General features: G+C 36.3%; 1 protein-coding gene across 2 annotated transcripts in view; it reads right to left on the reverse strand.

Moving 5' to 3' along the window:
- Positions 1–1,130, reverse strand: part of hdac4 (histone deacetylase 4) — a 122,483-nt gene extending 121,353 nt beyond the window's left edge. For both annotated transcript variants that reach the window (XM_087803854.1, XM_087803853.1), the window contains exon 1: positions 1,046–1,130. The gene's annotated coding sequence lies outside the window, so the exon portion shown is untranslated. The remainder of the gene's footprint in view (positions 1–1,045) is intronic.
- Between the last annotated feature and the right edge of the window lie 14,850 nt (positions 1,131–15,980).

Raw genomic sequence — 15,980 nt, forward strand, 5'->3', positions numbered from 1 at the left:
ACAAAGCGCTTAAACAATCAAAACAATATTCAATAAAGAATATACTTTAATAGTAATTTAGTAATACTTTTAAAACCTTTTTTAAAAGTTTTTAAACTAAAGTTGTATATTCACTCACTACAAACGTGTTTCGTTTACTTGCATCTGTTTGTTTTCAAAAAACAACCCGTTGAATGATTGAAGTTTGAACCTCCAGTGAACCCTAAACGAGTGTCACCTCATGTACACTTTAAAGAAAATCAAAATAAACATGTCATTTCTTGTTTGACAGGAACATTAATATGTGTATACAGCAATAAAACAAACGGTGAAGGTTATGTCAGGGAAAATGACAAGTAAGAGCCAGGAAACATCGCGACACAGTTACTTATTTAGATGGTACTTATGACTCTTTTAGTCATTTTGATGTAATAAAGTACATCCTCCACCATTCACTCACCACACCTTTCCCAGCATACACTGTGTTGTAGTAGAAAACACATCTGAATATAACTTTAAATCCAGATGATCAGGACTATGTTGCCAACAGTCAAAGGTAACTTCACTTAACATTATTAAAAGATAAATATTCTTCTGCAGGGGTTGTTTAAGGCTTTTTTTGAAAACGACTGACGGTCAGTGAACTGTAACCGAGTGTGACCGCATTCCTCACCACATCTGGCAGCTCTTTACACACACACTAGGAAGAAGGAAACAACACAACAACAACACAACTCAACACAACTGAATAAAACGAAAGCAACTCGTTGCGGCGGTTTAAACACTTCCCTGTGTCTGACGTCGACTTTTAAAAGTTCCAGTTAAACTCAAATAGAACTTTCTTTTTTTTAGGTAACACTTTAAACTATAAAATACAAGAATAGAAATGTTGACACTTACGACACACTTTAGACTTAAATATAGTTATTAAAGACACACCAACGACAACTTTTTGAACCGGGTAACAACAACAACATGCTAGCAATAGCTATGGTTTTTGCGTCTGCTCTTGACAAAAACACGCGTTTAAAGGAAAGAATGTGGATTTTAAAAAAGGTCGCTGTACCTGTTGAAGAAGCCAGAGGGGGGGTCGGTGTCGGGGGTCCTGGGGGGTCTCCAGGAGCATCAGCGGGTTTAAAGTGTAGCAGGAGAAGTCGCTGCTCCTCCAGAACTGGATCAATCACATGTCAGGCAACCTCGTAGTGGGCGGGGCGACGCTACGCGAGTGGGCGTGGTCAAGCGTGAGCGTAAATAAATATAGGGATAAAATAGATTATAATAATGTCACTAAAATACTTTTAATGATAATAATTTATTAATAATAAAAAAGGCTAAAAGTATTCTGACACGGTTATTACTTTCAATTACTTTATATTACTTTATAAATCCAGTGAGTGTAGTTAGTCATTGACAATGAATGGTTCTCATAGTCGTTTATATAAACGTTTTAAAATGTGATTTATCAAGTTAAAAAAGCGACTGAGTTCAACTTTTAAAATAAGCATATTTTTTGGAAGATTTAAACAGACATTCTATATTTTAACTTAATAAATGTAACGTTATATTTAGTTGTTTTTTTCTGTTTTTGTATTATCAATTTTATGGGAGGAAACTTGTGACCTTTCGGTGTGGAGTCTCACCATGTTGCGTGGGTTTACTCCGGGCACTACGGTTTCCTCCCACATTCCAAAAACATACAGAGGTGGATAAGAACTTAGGGGGAAAGTCCGCATGTATGAGTGTGTGTGTGTCAATGGTTGTGTGTCTATGTGTGCCCTGCAACAGACAGGGGTCCTGTCCAGGGTGTCCCCTGCCTCTAGCCCAAAGGATAGGCTTCAGCCCCTTACGTGACCCCCTTAAGGGAATAAGCTACGGAAAATGAATGAATGTATGCATTTTATTAGACTATTAACTTAGCTTTAGTTTAGCTTTTAGTCCTAAATGGCAATTTAGATGATAAAAGTCGCCGTCCCAGGACCCAGATGATAAGCAAATTATTTATTTGTTAATTGTAATTGTTTTATTGTTGTGTATTTTGTTAATCTTTGGTATAAAACTACAATTTGAGTTTGAAAAAAATGTGGAAAAAATTAAACTTGTAGTTCATACCTAGTTACTCAATTTGATTGGTTTCATTTTTGTTTCACAATTATGGAATCATTTCAAACATCTGACTATCGTTTAAATTACAGTGCATCTTGTGAAATTGGTTTCATAAATAGGGAAATATTCAAAGTTTTGGTACCTAATCTAGTCATCACTGGTGAAAAATACTTTGGAGCAAACTGTGTATACATGGAAGAAACAAACATTTGTTTTGTGTGATCTTGTGTAAATATTTTTGTGATCCATCTCAACGTTAACAGGGTAAAACTACATGTGGACAGATTATATATTCACTTTAATATTATTGTTTTAAAAGGCACCATTATATTTGTTTTATTGCAATGCATGACGGGACATTGATAAAATATATATTTTTAAGTAAATGTTTATTTAATCAAACGCAGGATTATTTCTTTAGGTTATATATATACAATTTGCAATTTTAAACAATTCCCATATTCCTATTCAACTGTCTTCTGTATTTAATTTTAATGTGGGGAGTCACTTTTTAATGTTACCCTTTGTGTCCTCGTGCCTCACCTACTTTTGGTTAAACATGGTGGTTCCAAGAAATGGAAACAGCCGGCATGTTTTAACTTGTGAGGCATCTGTTAGTTGTTTTTACACTCACATCCAAAAAGCGTTATTACTTGGAAGCAGCAACGAACTTGGACTTGTGTTATCCCACAAGACAAACAGTTAAGGAAATTACATTAGCTCATATTGGATTGCTTTATTAAACCCCTGCAGAGGCTCCTTTGGGGAAATTAAATTTCAGCCACACAGAACAATAAATGTGGAGTTCAGTAAGGTAGTTGATATTTATAAATCAAAGAGGCTCGATTTAACACACACCAAACACAGCAGCAGGTGGGCTACAGCAGCGGAAGACCACACCTAGTGAGAAATAGAGGCTCCATTACACGTATCCCAGACAAACTGAAACATGAGTATAGTAAAAAATGACAAAAAATTGTCAAAGAAGTCACAGCAGCTCCATTTAGTAGAGCATGCATGTCCAAAAATCCAACCTGGGGGCCATTTGCAGCACTTTAAGAAGATTCAATGAGGCCTATATTCCCATTTTCCATGAGCTAAAAAACGATTTGTTTCTATTTTATCTGAGTCACGTCCTTGAATTGAAGTTGAAAAGGATCATTCAGGCAGAAAATGAGATGTAAAAGTAAAGCAGGTCAGGTGAATTTACAACATTTACCTTTTACAGTACAATTGTTTCCCCACACCTGTTTTGGTCCTGAGCAAAGGGACTTAAATCCTCATTTAAAAGATCGTCTTACGCATGCTATTAAATGTTAACATATATCTTGTAAATTTGCTCTTTCAGTCTCTTTTTACTTACTTTACTATTTGAATGTTTCTTTTTATCAACCACCATCGATTCACATTAACACACCTGAACAGAAAATCTGACACAAACATACCAAAGAACCTCATGACCACGAAAACTGGACTGATATTTAAACCCACAGTTAACATTCGAGATAATATTGTAAAACACAACATTTGATCGGTCAGATGACTATAACTATTAATCTAGAGGCTAAATTTAGAAGCAGAGAGAGACATGAAGGTCTGTTTTAAATTTGAGACATAAATTGAAAGGTTTGATTGCTCTATTCTCCTGGAAGACAATAGTGTTTACACTGAAGAAGCTGAGATAGACAGTGACGAAAATAATCTTGTTTTCATGATGAAAGCAGAAGGAGAACATCGTTTGTTTGAGGTTGTATAGTCTGGAGAGCACTCAGCACACACAAGAATCTACTCTCTTATTACAGCCCATGAAGGGGTGAAGGTGATGAATAGCAATTATGTTTGTCATCTTTGTCTGTAAATCAGAGATATTCAGTGGCAAACAAAGAATCGCTACAATCATCTGGCCCCACTTTACAGCTCTAATGCAAATGTTCAACTGTAAAAGTGGCTGCCAGAAGATCGAAAGAAACCATGACGCTGGTGTGCAACATGGAATCAATAAGAAATGTGCTCGTGTCAGTCGATTATATTTAAATGGTGAGAAACACTCATTATCCAGGTATGATTGGGTCTTTTCATTCGTTGATTTTCTACAGTCTATTGCCTTATCGTGGTCAAGGCCAAACAGAGGAAGAAAGTACAAATGCAGAAACTTTTTCACCATGAAGGGGGCGGGCGCAATAAGTACTAGGCAGTGAGGGGGGATGTATTTCGAAAATAGTATATGTCCATAATAATATGTCCACACAAAAACACATGAGTAACAATTACAATGTATTTTGTGATATATAGAAAAACTGCCATTGTAAGGTCACGTCAGTCTCCATTGGTCAAGAAAAACATCTTCTAAAGTTGACCACTCTCAATGGTGCTGTGTTAAAAAAAAAACTCTTTGGTCCAAAATCTGAAGTTTTTTTTAATATATTTTGTTTAACCAGGATAGACATCTAGACATTGTTCCATTGTTACTTTAATTGTTTGGTTTTATTTGTATTTAAAATAATACTTTACATTACCAAGATGGAGATATAGGGAAAGCTTTAAAATGACAGCAACAAATTATTGGATTGAATCATCTTCCAAATCACTCTTACCAGGCTATAAAAGATATGCTAGACAAAAAGAAAACCACGACCTATCAATGACCCCTTCTCATTATTCCCAAACATCCCAAACATTTACTATCAACAAAAACGTCACATATAAACCAGGGTGTCAAACTGAGTCAGACAAAATGTTATATTAACCAAACAGGGAGTCTAAAATTTTGTTTATGTATAATTGTTGATATCCTTATTCTTTTTTCCTTAGTTTAATCACTGGAATCTTTATAGGTCACCATATCAACATGAACATTAATCTTTAGATTTCAGGAAAAACCATCCAGCGGACAAATAAAATAACTTGGCAGATTGGTCCCTCGGGACATATCCAGGAAAGTAGAACTTTAAGTGGCTGTTACTACCTTTTTTAGAGGTACAACTTCAGTGTACTGAAGCTCTACATTAAGTAAGTAGTTACGTAAATGTTATTTGTAAAACGCCTTTCTAGACCAAGGTCACAAATTTATTTAAGCTAAGCTTAGAAGCAACAGCCTGGAAGTATTTCTCTCCTCTGGTCCTGAAGCGTGTTCAGGAACCATCAGTAGATTCTGATCCACAGACCTCAGAGCCCGAGCTGGGGTGTAAGGCTGGATCAGATCACTGATGTAAGGAGGAGCTTGACCATGAATAGATCTGAAAGTAAGAACCAGAATTTTAAAATTTATCCTGAAAAAAGAAACTGGAAGCCAGTGAAGAGTTTAAAGGATCGGGGAAATGTAAGTTCTTCTACTAGAGTGTATCAGAACTCTGCCATCACTAGACTGCAGATAGGCAGATTATAGAGAAGTATGTATAGCAGTTGGACAATCCAATAAAGACAAAATGGTTTACATGCTAAATACTTTTTTGGCCATAAAATTGGCTGAAATTATTTACAGAAATATACAGGAGATTCCTCTATTTGAAACCATTATTGGTAGCCAAACTAGTCTAATCTGGTTGATCTGTTACGGCCATGAGCATCAGAAACGGATTACAACAGAGATCACTATGCATTAGTTATGTAACCACTACACCTTGGGTCAGCTGGGAACTGGAGGAAACAAATTTGTACTTGGTTGTTGCCTCAGTCTAACTTCAATGTTCACATTCATTGACGAAGATTGGGCAACTGAACACCCGCCTACTTGATGATACATCTAATAAAAATAATAAGGACAGTCTGTTGTTTTTCCACTGCCATGTGATATAAGATGCTGCCATCTGCATCGCAGACACATCGCCATACTGTGCAACGTGACTTGATTCACGAATGATTCAGTAAGATTCATTGAATAAATATTTCAATTCATAAAAGGCCAAAATCTTAGGGTTTTTTTTGTAGATTTATCACAGAGCGTAACTGGGAAGTATATGTTTTAAAGGTTGTAACATCAAGCCAGCCAGTGTTAAGATAAGTAAGATAAATGTAATAACCGTCAAGCCTTTGCTATTGCATTATATATTGTAGGAACTCCTGAATATACATGTTAACAAAAGACAAAAAAAACATGTAGTACCAATTAATCAACTGTATAAGAAATTGTAATTATTATATCATAGAAGTAAAATTCATTTGTAAAATATTTTATGTTTATTTGATTTATATATTGAAAACAATGTTGTATATTGTTCCATTTTGATTTAAAAAATTCCCAATAGAAACAAATAAACAAGATAGAAAACTGAAAAATGTTTTAATTGATCATTTCACAAAGCACAAAATAACCTCTCAAGGGTCTCATTGATAAAGTCACACTTTACCCAGGTCCAAATTAAGTGCAAAACTTTCTTGAGTCCAAAGTTCTTTTTCTCAGTTTCCTGCATCACAATATCTAATCACGCTTAGCATCTCCTCTTGTCACTGTGTTCGTGAAGGAAGTTAGCCAAATACATTTATTTAAAATAACAATTACATTTTGTTCAGATGTTTGTGTCGGATTTTCTGTGTTTTTTTAACTGATATATTATCTGCAGTATATCCATAAAGATATGTTCGCATATTATGTGTTTCCTGTGCAGAAATGATCAATTTCATCAAACTAGAGACTGCTGAGGGTCCTCTGGAGAATGCAGCATTATGTTGAGCAGATCAGTAACATTGGCACAATCTCACATGGAAAGCGGGAAATAGAATTTGCGGGCTGTTGCTGTAGGGCGCGTGAATGTGGCAGGGAAGATAAACAAGAGAAGCGGTGCAATAGATCTGGATTTTACTTGTAGCAATTCCCTCATAATCAAATAAGGCTCCACTGTTCCATTATCATATCTAGTTACAACAATTCAGCCACAGAAGACGCTGAAAAAGTGTGTTCTTATGCATCCGCATTATTCGATTAAGCCTGTGGTTTAGATAGCCGAGATGAACTTAACAGAAACTTTACTTCTGAGCCTTGGATTGTCTGTTCCGATGGATATAAACATGACAAACACAGCTATGCCAAAGTAAATATATTTGCCCGAAATATACTTGACATTAGTTGGAACCTACACTATATTAACAGCAAAATACAATCGAAGTGACAGAGAAATAAAACCCATTTCATTCCAGTTTAAGAAAAGTTTAGGGTTAACGTCGAATCCAGGATTGATTTAAGTGTGAAAGTATGGGTAGTTCTTAGCTATCAATTATCGTTGTATCCTATCATAGAATGTGTGTTGAAATTAAGTTTTAGGTTATAGATCATTAATACGGATTGGCCACATCAAGACCATTTAACCATCAGTTGTTAAATAATCCTTTGAATGGCGTGCTGCCAAAAGAACTTCCCATCATTAAGTTTGGGAAACGTGCTTCAGGAACAGATACTGTTTTTTATGTGTAGGCGTGAGTTTATCGTAAGGAAATAGCAGCTTCTTTCACTTCCACTTTGATACAACTATGTCCTTATTTATGGTAAATGATGATCATCTTCTTGTTGAAACCATAAATAACTTTGATTCACTTCTCAGACTAGTCCCAAGTATTGCTGAGACCTTTAGTTTCCACCAGCAGGGCTGAATATTGTACTTATACTGCATAATGTACCGTGTACTTTTGTCTAAATCATTAGAAAAAAATAGGTAAACACCAGGTCTATATAAAGTGATGTAGTTAACACAGGTTAACATCAATGTCCTCTTCAGGATGTCACTAAACCATTAGGGATATGTTGCTTTACATAGGCCTGTTATATGGTATTATTATGACTTAAAAGTGATTTAACGTCAAATGTTTTATTTTGTAAATTCAACGGACATGCTTTACTTTTTACGGTAAAAAGTGATTACGGATAAAATACAAGCAACACTATTTCAGTGGTTCGAGGCCCACACAATAGCGGTACTCCCAATTTTTAATGTCCTTTGATGAATCTGCTTTAGGTATTTTTTCAACAGTAGTTGTTTTCATGAAGTAATTTTGCTTACATTTTACATACTTACCCACAAATACTTTCACTTCACCTCTTTTTTTGGCTGTTTTACTGCATGCAGATGCAACTGTGTTCCTTCTTTGTTCTTCATTATTTCACTTGACTCGTGAAATCTGTGTTTTTTATTTGTTTGTACGCTGTGTTTTATGAACTAATGTGAGATGAGAATTAAGTTTGTAAGGTTTTAGTACTTTTAAGGTCACTTGTGTTGGGATAGGTTAAATATTTACCTCCGGTTTTATTCAATCTGCTCTTAATTATCATTCCTGTTACAATATGATAAAAATAATCTAGTTTTTTTGGCTGCCAGGCGCAGTTCTGTGGTCACAGAAGTGCCGGAGAAAAGATAGCCGGTTATTATCCGTCACCGTAGCTTGACGTGCAATAAACTGCGAGTAGGATTAATGGTATCTCAGCGGCAACACCGCAGCAGCTCCTGATCCAGAGAATACTACAGTTGCTGTCACGCCTGTTGGCATATCTTCTCGTCTCCTTCTGATTTACTCCGACCGCTCTTCCTCTTTTTTTCATTCTTAATTTTCGTCAGCTGTCTCCCTCGCATGCATAATTTATTCATCCTTTTTTTGGAGGGTTTTGCTTTTAGCATCTCGGCTGTCACGACAAATTGTAATATGATCTATAATCTGGTTTTGAAGGAGACACTATTTCCTTATGATGGTAGAACTTCATGACAGGTTGTTTATGTTGACTGGAGCAACAGTTAGAGATAAAAACCTTATAAAGTACCACAGAAGTCTACATACAAGTTTGCGTAGAAATATTGTGTGACTTACTTTCATTGACTCAGTGATGATCGTTGCATACAAAGTATTTAGCCTGTAGCTAAGATAATATACAGGAATAAGTAATATATAAATCATGAAACAATGAGTGGAAAAAGACCTTACATCTCTCATTGTGTCATTGATCTTAACCCTTAACTGAGGAGGATCCAAATATTTGGGTTTGATATCAAACTTGTGGTCCAAGGGCTAAATCTGGCCCACCAAGTCATTTTGTGTGGCCTCTGTGTTGGCTCATGCTGTTGAGCTATAAATAAGCTGGTGTTTAAGAAACAGAGGTTTTCTATGTCAGAGATCGACTTTGATGGGTTTAATGTCGGAGACACTCAAAGAAACCTAGGATAGATACAAAACATTTAAAAGATAATATCAGATAAAATCAGACTTATACTTCCTGTCGCTAAATATAATTCATTTTTGGGCCTGCGACGAAGTCTGCTGAAGGATTTTGGCCATTTTTTGTCTAAATGTGACACCACAAATTTAGATAATATGCTTAGTGTGCCCCAAAATCGTTTCCAAAATGGTATACATTTTTTTGGGAGGGTGGATGTAATTATATAAAAAAATAAAAGTACACATAATAATGTTTTAAATGTTAAAACTCTTTAAGTTTAAAAGGATATTAAACATTTTCAAATATTCTTCTTATTATATTGTTTTCCTTCCAGTATTATACATGTGACAAGAAAATAAAAAAGCATTATAATACCTTTTGATTTATGGGGTCGGCGGTGGGCCGCAAAGGTTCTTGAGACTTAAAAGTGGGCCAATAGTTGGAAAAGGTTGGGGACCAATGGCTTAGATAAAAAGCTGGACTTAAACATCTGATTCATTTAAATGATTTATTTTTCTCTTTTCTATCTTCTTTAATGCTTCACGTTAGAAAAAAAAATATTGACAATCTCTTTCATTCAATGATGCAAACAACAAATGCTTATTTTGAAATTCAACCAATAGAAAAATAGATTTCTGATCCGACTTAAACAACACTTTCAAGAATAACCAAAAAAAACAAAAACGACTGACTACTTTGCAATCACAGCAGTGGCGTAACCATGGTAACTGTTGATTATTACAGAAAACATAACCCTTGTTGGATGGTTCTTAAAACAGTGAGAGTTAGCAGTCACATGGTGATAGACCTTTGAAAAAAACATCTTGTTGGAAGTTTGTGCACTAATATAGAATAGAACTAAACTAGTCACATGACTAATACAACAATACCTTTTATTTCTTTATTTCTTTATTTAATTTAAGTTTGTGGTAAAACTATGAAACTCACACTAATGTACGTTACATATCAAATTGTTGTGTGGTATATAAGGTGCATGAACGAACACGCTTTTCTTTTTACTTACAGTGATTGATTTTGTGCTCCTTACATCACATTCTTCTTTTATTTGATTTACCCATAGATGACAACATAAATAAAGGAGTATCAAGGCCTGTCTTTCTCACAATAGGGAGAAGCAACGGGTGACATATGAGTCATTCTGTGACTCATCTGTACGTAATATGTCACTCTCAAAAAGAGTCTCCGACATTCACTTCAGTTTTCTCCGTCGAATGGAAACAGAATGAAAGTGTGACATCGTTATTCCAGTGACATTATGAACCCTAAGCAGTGGCCTCTTCCATCATCTTCCATACAATGAAGCTTTTTCATAAAGCAGTACTACTCAATATACAGGTAAAATATAACATATGTTCCAACTTTCAATAGTTATTTATATTTATCACTAAAACAAGGGTTTAGAATTCACCTTAACTTAGCCTTGTAGAGTATAAACTATTATTATTCTGAGTAAAGAAGCTTCCTCTTCTTCCATCACATCCATCTAGGGCTATGAAAAAAATGAAACAGAACATTTTCCAATCAATGTTTAGCATAAAAACACTTTCACTTTCGGTGGAATTCACGTTTTTTTAAGAATGTTTTCACTTCTTACTTTGTCTTGGCGTACTGTTTCATTACATGCGTGGGAGCATTGACCACTTAAAGTTTTGTTTTAGGTTTGTTCTCATTTTTGTTTCATTTTCGGGAATCCTGTGATGCTTCGGAGAATTTTCAGTTTTTGTTATTTATATGATATTAGATTGTTAAGATGATTCTCATGACCTCACTACTTTGAAGAGCAACAAATGTGCTGATTTAAATGTGTCTTAAATAGATCTTGGACTCAATTGTATCATCAGAATGTGTCTGTTTGTATAAAACTCTCTTTTCGTTGAAATATTGACATTAGAAAATGATCCTAAGCCCTGCCCACTAAAAAAAACACTTATGCTGTGTCTCAAATCGCATACTACTCTTAGTATGCTAGAAGTTAGTATGCATCAGTTTAGTGTACGTACTAACTAGTACGCAAATTCTCCACAGATAGTATGTCTCAAATCAAACACTGCTGCTACACACTAACTGGAAATCACATGACAGCTTCTTCTTCTACTTCTATTTAACGATGTTTCAACCAGCTGTTTGAACGCTATCGCCACCTGCTGGCAGCACGTTTTGCAAGTTTGGAAAAAGAAATAAAGCAAAAATATGAGAATCGAAATATTCGCGAGATATTTAAGCTGGTATCAGCAGCGAAGACGTGTTTCTCCTCCTACTGCTGCTGAAAATACACCTGTAAGTATATTAATATATATGCATTTATATATGACGTAACTTCCGTTTTAAACGTCATTAAGATGGCGGACGTTTAGTGTGGTTAGTGTCCATCGAACCATGCTCAGTTTTGTGGGCTTGTTAGTACGCCAATTTAGTGTGCATGGCGCACTAAATTTCGCATACTAAGAATTGAGACGCACTAACGCACTAAAAATACTAACTTTTACTACGCTAGTATGCAATTTGAGACAGCATTAGTTTTTCTGGAGACAAAATCTTGTTTACAATGACCACACCCACTCTAGTGTGATTGGTCAAGCATCAGGGTTCATCACTGTGTGTCATCAATCCCAGAAGTCTCCACCTCCAAGGGACTTGTTGTATAAACAAAGCGGGGCGTGATTACAGGGTGGCTGGAGGAGGGGTGAAGCCATTATTACATCATAATGGACAAAACATGGTCATGATGAGAGACTTACTGCATCTTGGAGAGGAACACTTCAACATTTGAAACATGTGAGTGAGTCAAGACAGTTGGGTTTTGAACTCTTAGTAGGGAAGTTTGTTCCACAGATCAGTGAAACTGCAGTTGTATCGGCATTTTTGATAAGACATTCATGATTTATAAGACAATGGACCACACCAAATTGCCAAGAGTCCTGAAAAAGCAGTAAGAAAAATGAATAGATTTAAGGCATTAAAGTTGTTAAGTATTTAGAATCAAGCTGCGTTGTTTCAAAGAAGACGCAGATTTATTTACTTAAAGATTTATGCCCTAGTGTTAACTTAATTTATTAAAAAAGGTATACATCACCTGGCTGCTTTAATTGCAATTATTAAGTACTGTGAATACTTTTGTGTTTGCCTGGAATACACACTGTCTGTACTCATCAGTTTGTAAGCAGATTGAGTCATTGAAAGAAAAAAATACTCTAAATCATAATGAAATTATTAAAGAAAATTGAGATTATTTTAAGCTTTTTTTATTCTCTTGACAGCACTAATGAAAAATATATTTCTTGCTGTGTCTTCGTAGTCGCAGTAGTATTCCCGCATGAAGCTTGTTGTTTCAAGCTAACTCTTTGATTGCCCACTCGTGCTACTGAACTGCCACCACAGGCTGTCCGGTATAGACTTGATAATTCACGATGATTGTGGTACGAATGTGACACTCTGTAAACATTCTGAGCGCTGTGGAAAAACACTGTACGCCAGCTGTTGAGCGCCATCGTGCCAGGAGTCCTTTGAAATGCAACTGGCTGCATGAAAAATGAGCCAAGACGACGGCGGGTGCCAAACAGCAAACTGCTGTCATGTCGGGCGCCCTCCGACAGTAAAATGGAATGGAAGCAGTGACGGTGTAATGAGACTCCTCAGAGGAAGTTTCAGGGGAGGAGAGCGGGGAGTGTGAGACAGGACGCATCTACATCTGGCGACTGGATGTTCAAAAGAAGAGCAGTAGGCACCGCAGACTCCTCCACACAACAGGACCCCTCTTTTCAATTTCCTGCTCCACTTTCCATTCCTGCCTTCTCCTGTGCGGGGACCTGTAAAGTGGGCTCGCCGGTCGGGGAGGGGTTGCAACATTTGGCTGATAGGGGCTCCGCGGAGCACCGAGCGGGGGGGAATAGATTCTGTCAATGATAATATTTCTGATAATGATTCCAGTAAAATACCGCCTGGTTTCCGACTGTGTTAGTAGAATTCCAGCGGGGGGATTTAACAGCCAACGCAGCGGCTGTACGCGTCTCTCAGTTGGACTGAGCGCTGAAGCAATGCACTTCTGGGTGACAGATGTCGACACTCTCAGCTGTGGTGGTTTCAGTGTGTTTCAGGCGTTTTAAAGTCTGTCTGGGGCAGACCTGGGGCCACATGTGGCCCTCTGACTGCAGTAATGTGGCCCTTTTTACTTCATGATGGTGACAAGCTTTGTTTTATTGTGTCATGACATAACTACATTTCATTTTTTGGCAAGAGATTTTTTTTTTTGCTGTTACAAAACATATTAAACAAAATTCTTCATCATTTTTTTAACCCTTGTATTATCTTAGGGTCAAGGTGACCCGAAAGCCCGATTACAAATCTGTTTGTGATATCCCTTGTGTTGCTTCTGGGCCAGAGGGATCGTTTACCTTGACCCAGAAGCAACACAGGGGATACCACAAACACATTTGTTTCCAGATACAAGTTTGTTACTTGTTATCTTTTCAACAACAAAGACACTTTTCTGGTTAACCCTGAACATGCTCAAATTACAACAGACACATTTGCATTCGTCCTCCTGAAACAAATTCATTTTTTAAGAGAGAAAATTAGTTGTTAAAAAAACAACATATATTTTTTAAACAATGGTATCTTAGAATAGTGTTCCATTGTATATACAGTCTATGCTATTTAATAATTTAGTAGATCAGTGGTGGCAAATTGAATTTTCTTATGGGCGACAATTTATAAAGCTTTTGTTTTTAAGGTCCATCAGGCAAAAAAAGGAGGAAAACAAGCATAATATGCTAAAATTATTATTGTATTTTTTTATATATACATTTGGTTAACTTCACATAAAAGCGCTTTTTTTTCGAAAAATAGTTTTATATTCACTTATATCCTTCGGAGGGGAAATAAAATACTTCCAAGACCTTTGACCTCGGCCACATAAGCACATGTAAACATAGACATCTATATACATATGTATGTATGTAGATGTCTATGCATGTTAAGGGCCGCATCTGGCCCACGGACCGCCCTAATCTGGCCTAGAGAAATTTAAAAAATAATAATAATTTTGGAGAATAATTTTCCCAATAGTTTAAAATGCATGATGCATGCTTTTTTTGATTACGTTTGGGTTCAGCCTCTGTTTTTTAGAGACATTAAAATATTTCGAATTCCTACATTTTATAAACTGTATGTCACCAATCGACCATTAAAAAATGTATCATAATATCTCCTCCATTTTTTCTTTTGGCCTTTAACGTCAAACTGTCTTTAAAAGGTTAAACCAGGATCTAGGTCAGTGTGTGAGGATGAGACTTGGACACATGTGCTGCTTTAATTGAAGACACATTTTACCATCCTGGAGCTCCTGAGGTCAGGTTGCCACGGGAAACAGACACAACAACACCTAACAACCATTTATTAGCCTTTTTTTTTCTTCACAGTCGTTTGACCTTATTTTTTTTTCTTTTTTCCCCAGCATTGTATCAGACACACCGACACACTGAATATGAGATGCCCCCGCAGATAAGACTCGTTTGTATGATGTGATGTCATCTGCGGGTTTACTATTCGGAGAGATTCATGACTCATCCTGGATTCCGGAGTTTCATAAAAAAGTGACGGAGATGTGTGCCGGCTCCAACAGGCCGCGCTTAGCTTGGAAACATTCTTTAGATATCACGTTACGATTATTGGAATGAAAATAACTCCCTCCCTCCATCCCCGGGTCCAGGCTTTGGTCCCAGCGCATGATTTTTTAGAACAATAATGTTTTCTTTCTCTGATGTTGCTACGAGGAAGACCTCAACCTGTTTCCTGAAACCAAAGTAAACAAGGGAAAACTTTCCCACCAGTCGGAAAAAAAAAAGGCAAATATCTCTGTTTTCGTTTCAGAGGGAGAACACACACACTTACACATGCACACACACACACACTCACGCCAAACACATTTGGTGGCTGTTTCAGCTTCTGCTCATAAAAGAGCTGAGGACCTACCAGGGAGGGAAGATGTCAGCCAGTGGTTTGCAATCACCATCACTCTGACTTCATGACACAGAGGGGAGACTTCCACCCAGCGCTCTCGATTAAAGAACCAGCAGAGTATCGAGTCTCATCATTGAGTTAATGGCACAAAAGGTCGACAGGGAGTTCTGGCTCGCGCTCGGCTGCTGTGAGACCATCATTAGAATATCTGTCGCGCTTTCACTGTCACAACTCTCATCGCAGCGTTTGCCCTGCATTTGTTGTACCGTTTTTTTTTTCTTCTGTTTTTCCCTAAATGAGTTGAATGTGAATAATGGAAGATTTCATTTCCCCTGGAATTTAAAAAAAAACTAATTATCAAATTAATCTTGATTTATTTTGAATATTTATTTTAAATCACTTTTTTAAAAACATGCTGGTACTTATTATCTTTACTAATAACATTTAAAAGTTAATAAAAAAAATGTCGATAATCAAGTGACTTTATTAAAGTAAACAATTTACTGGTGAACATTGTTCAAAAGAAGCGCCGATCACGTCTTATTTAGAAGCAAATAGCGGTCAAATTGCAGACTTTCTTTTATGTCTTATGTAACATATGATATGATTGTTGTTTTTTTTAAACTTAAATCAATGAGTCTCTAATGTTTTATCTTTTTTCCAAATCTCAGTTAATTGCTCTGTAAAATAACTTTATATTAAATTCAATATTATGTCTGATTTGTACACATTTTTTTGAATCAGATTAGAATCAAAAAACTTTTATTGCCAGTGTTGTTGGTTC

Source organism: Callionymus lyra, chromosome 12 (assembly GCF_982586985.1).
Source record: "Callionymus lyra chromosome 12, fCalLyr1.hap1.1, whole genome shotgun sequence".
In the NCBI taxonomy this organism is placed as follows: Eukaryota; Metazoa; Chordata; class Actinopteri; order Syngnathiformes; family Callionymidae; genus Callionymus; species Callionymus lyra.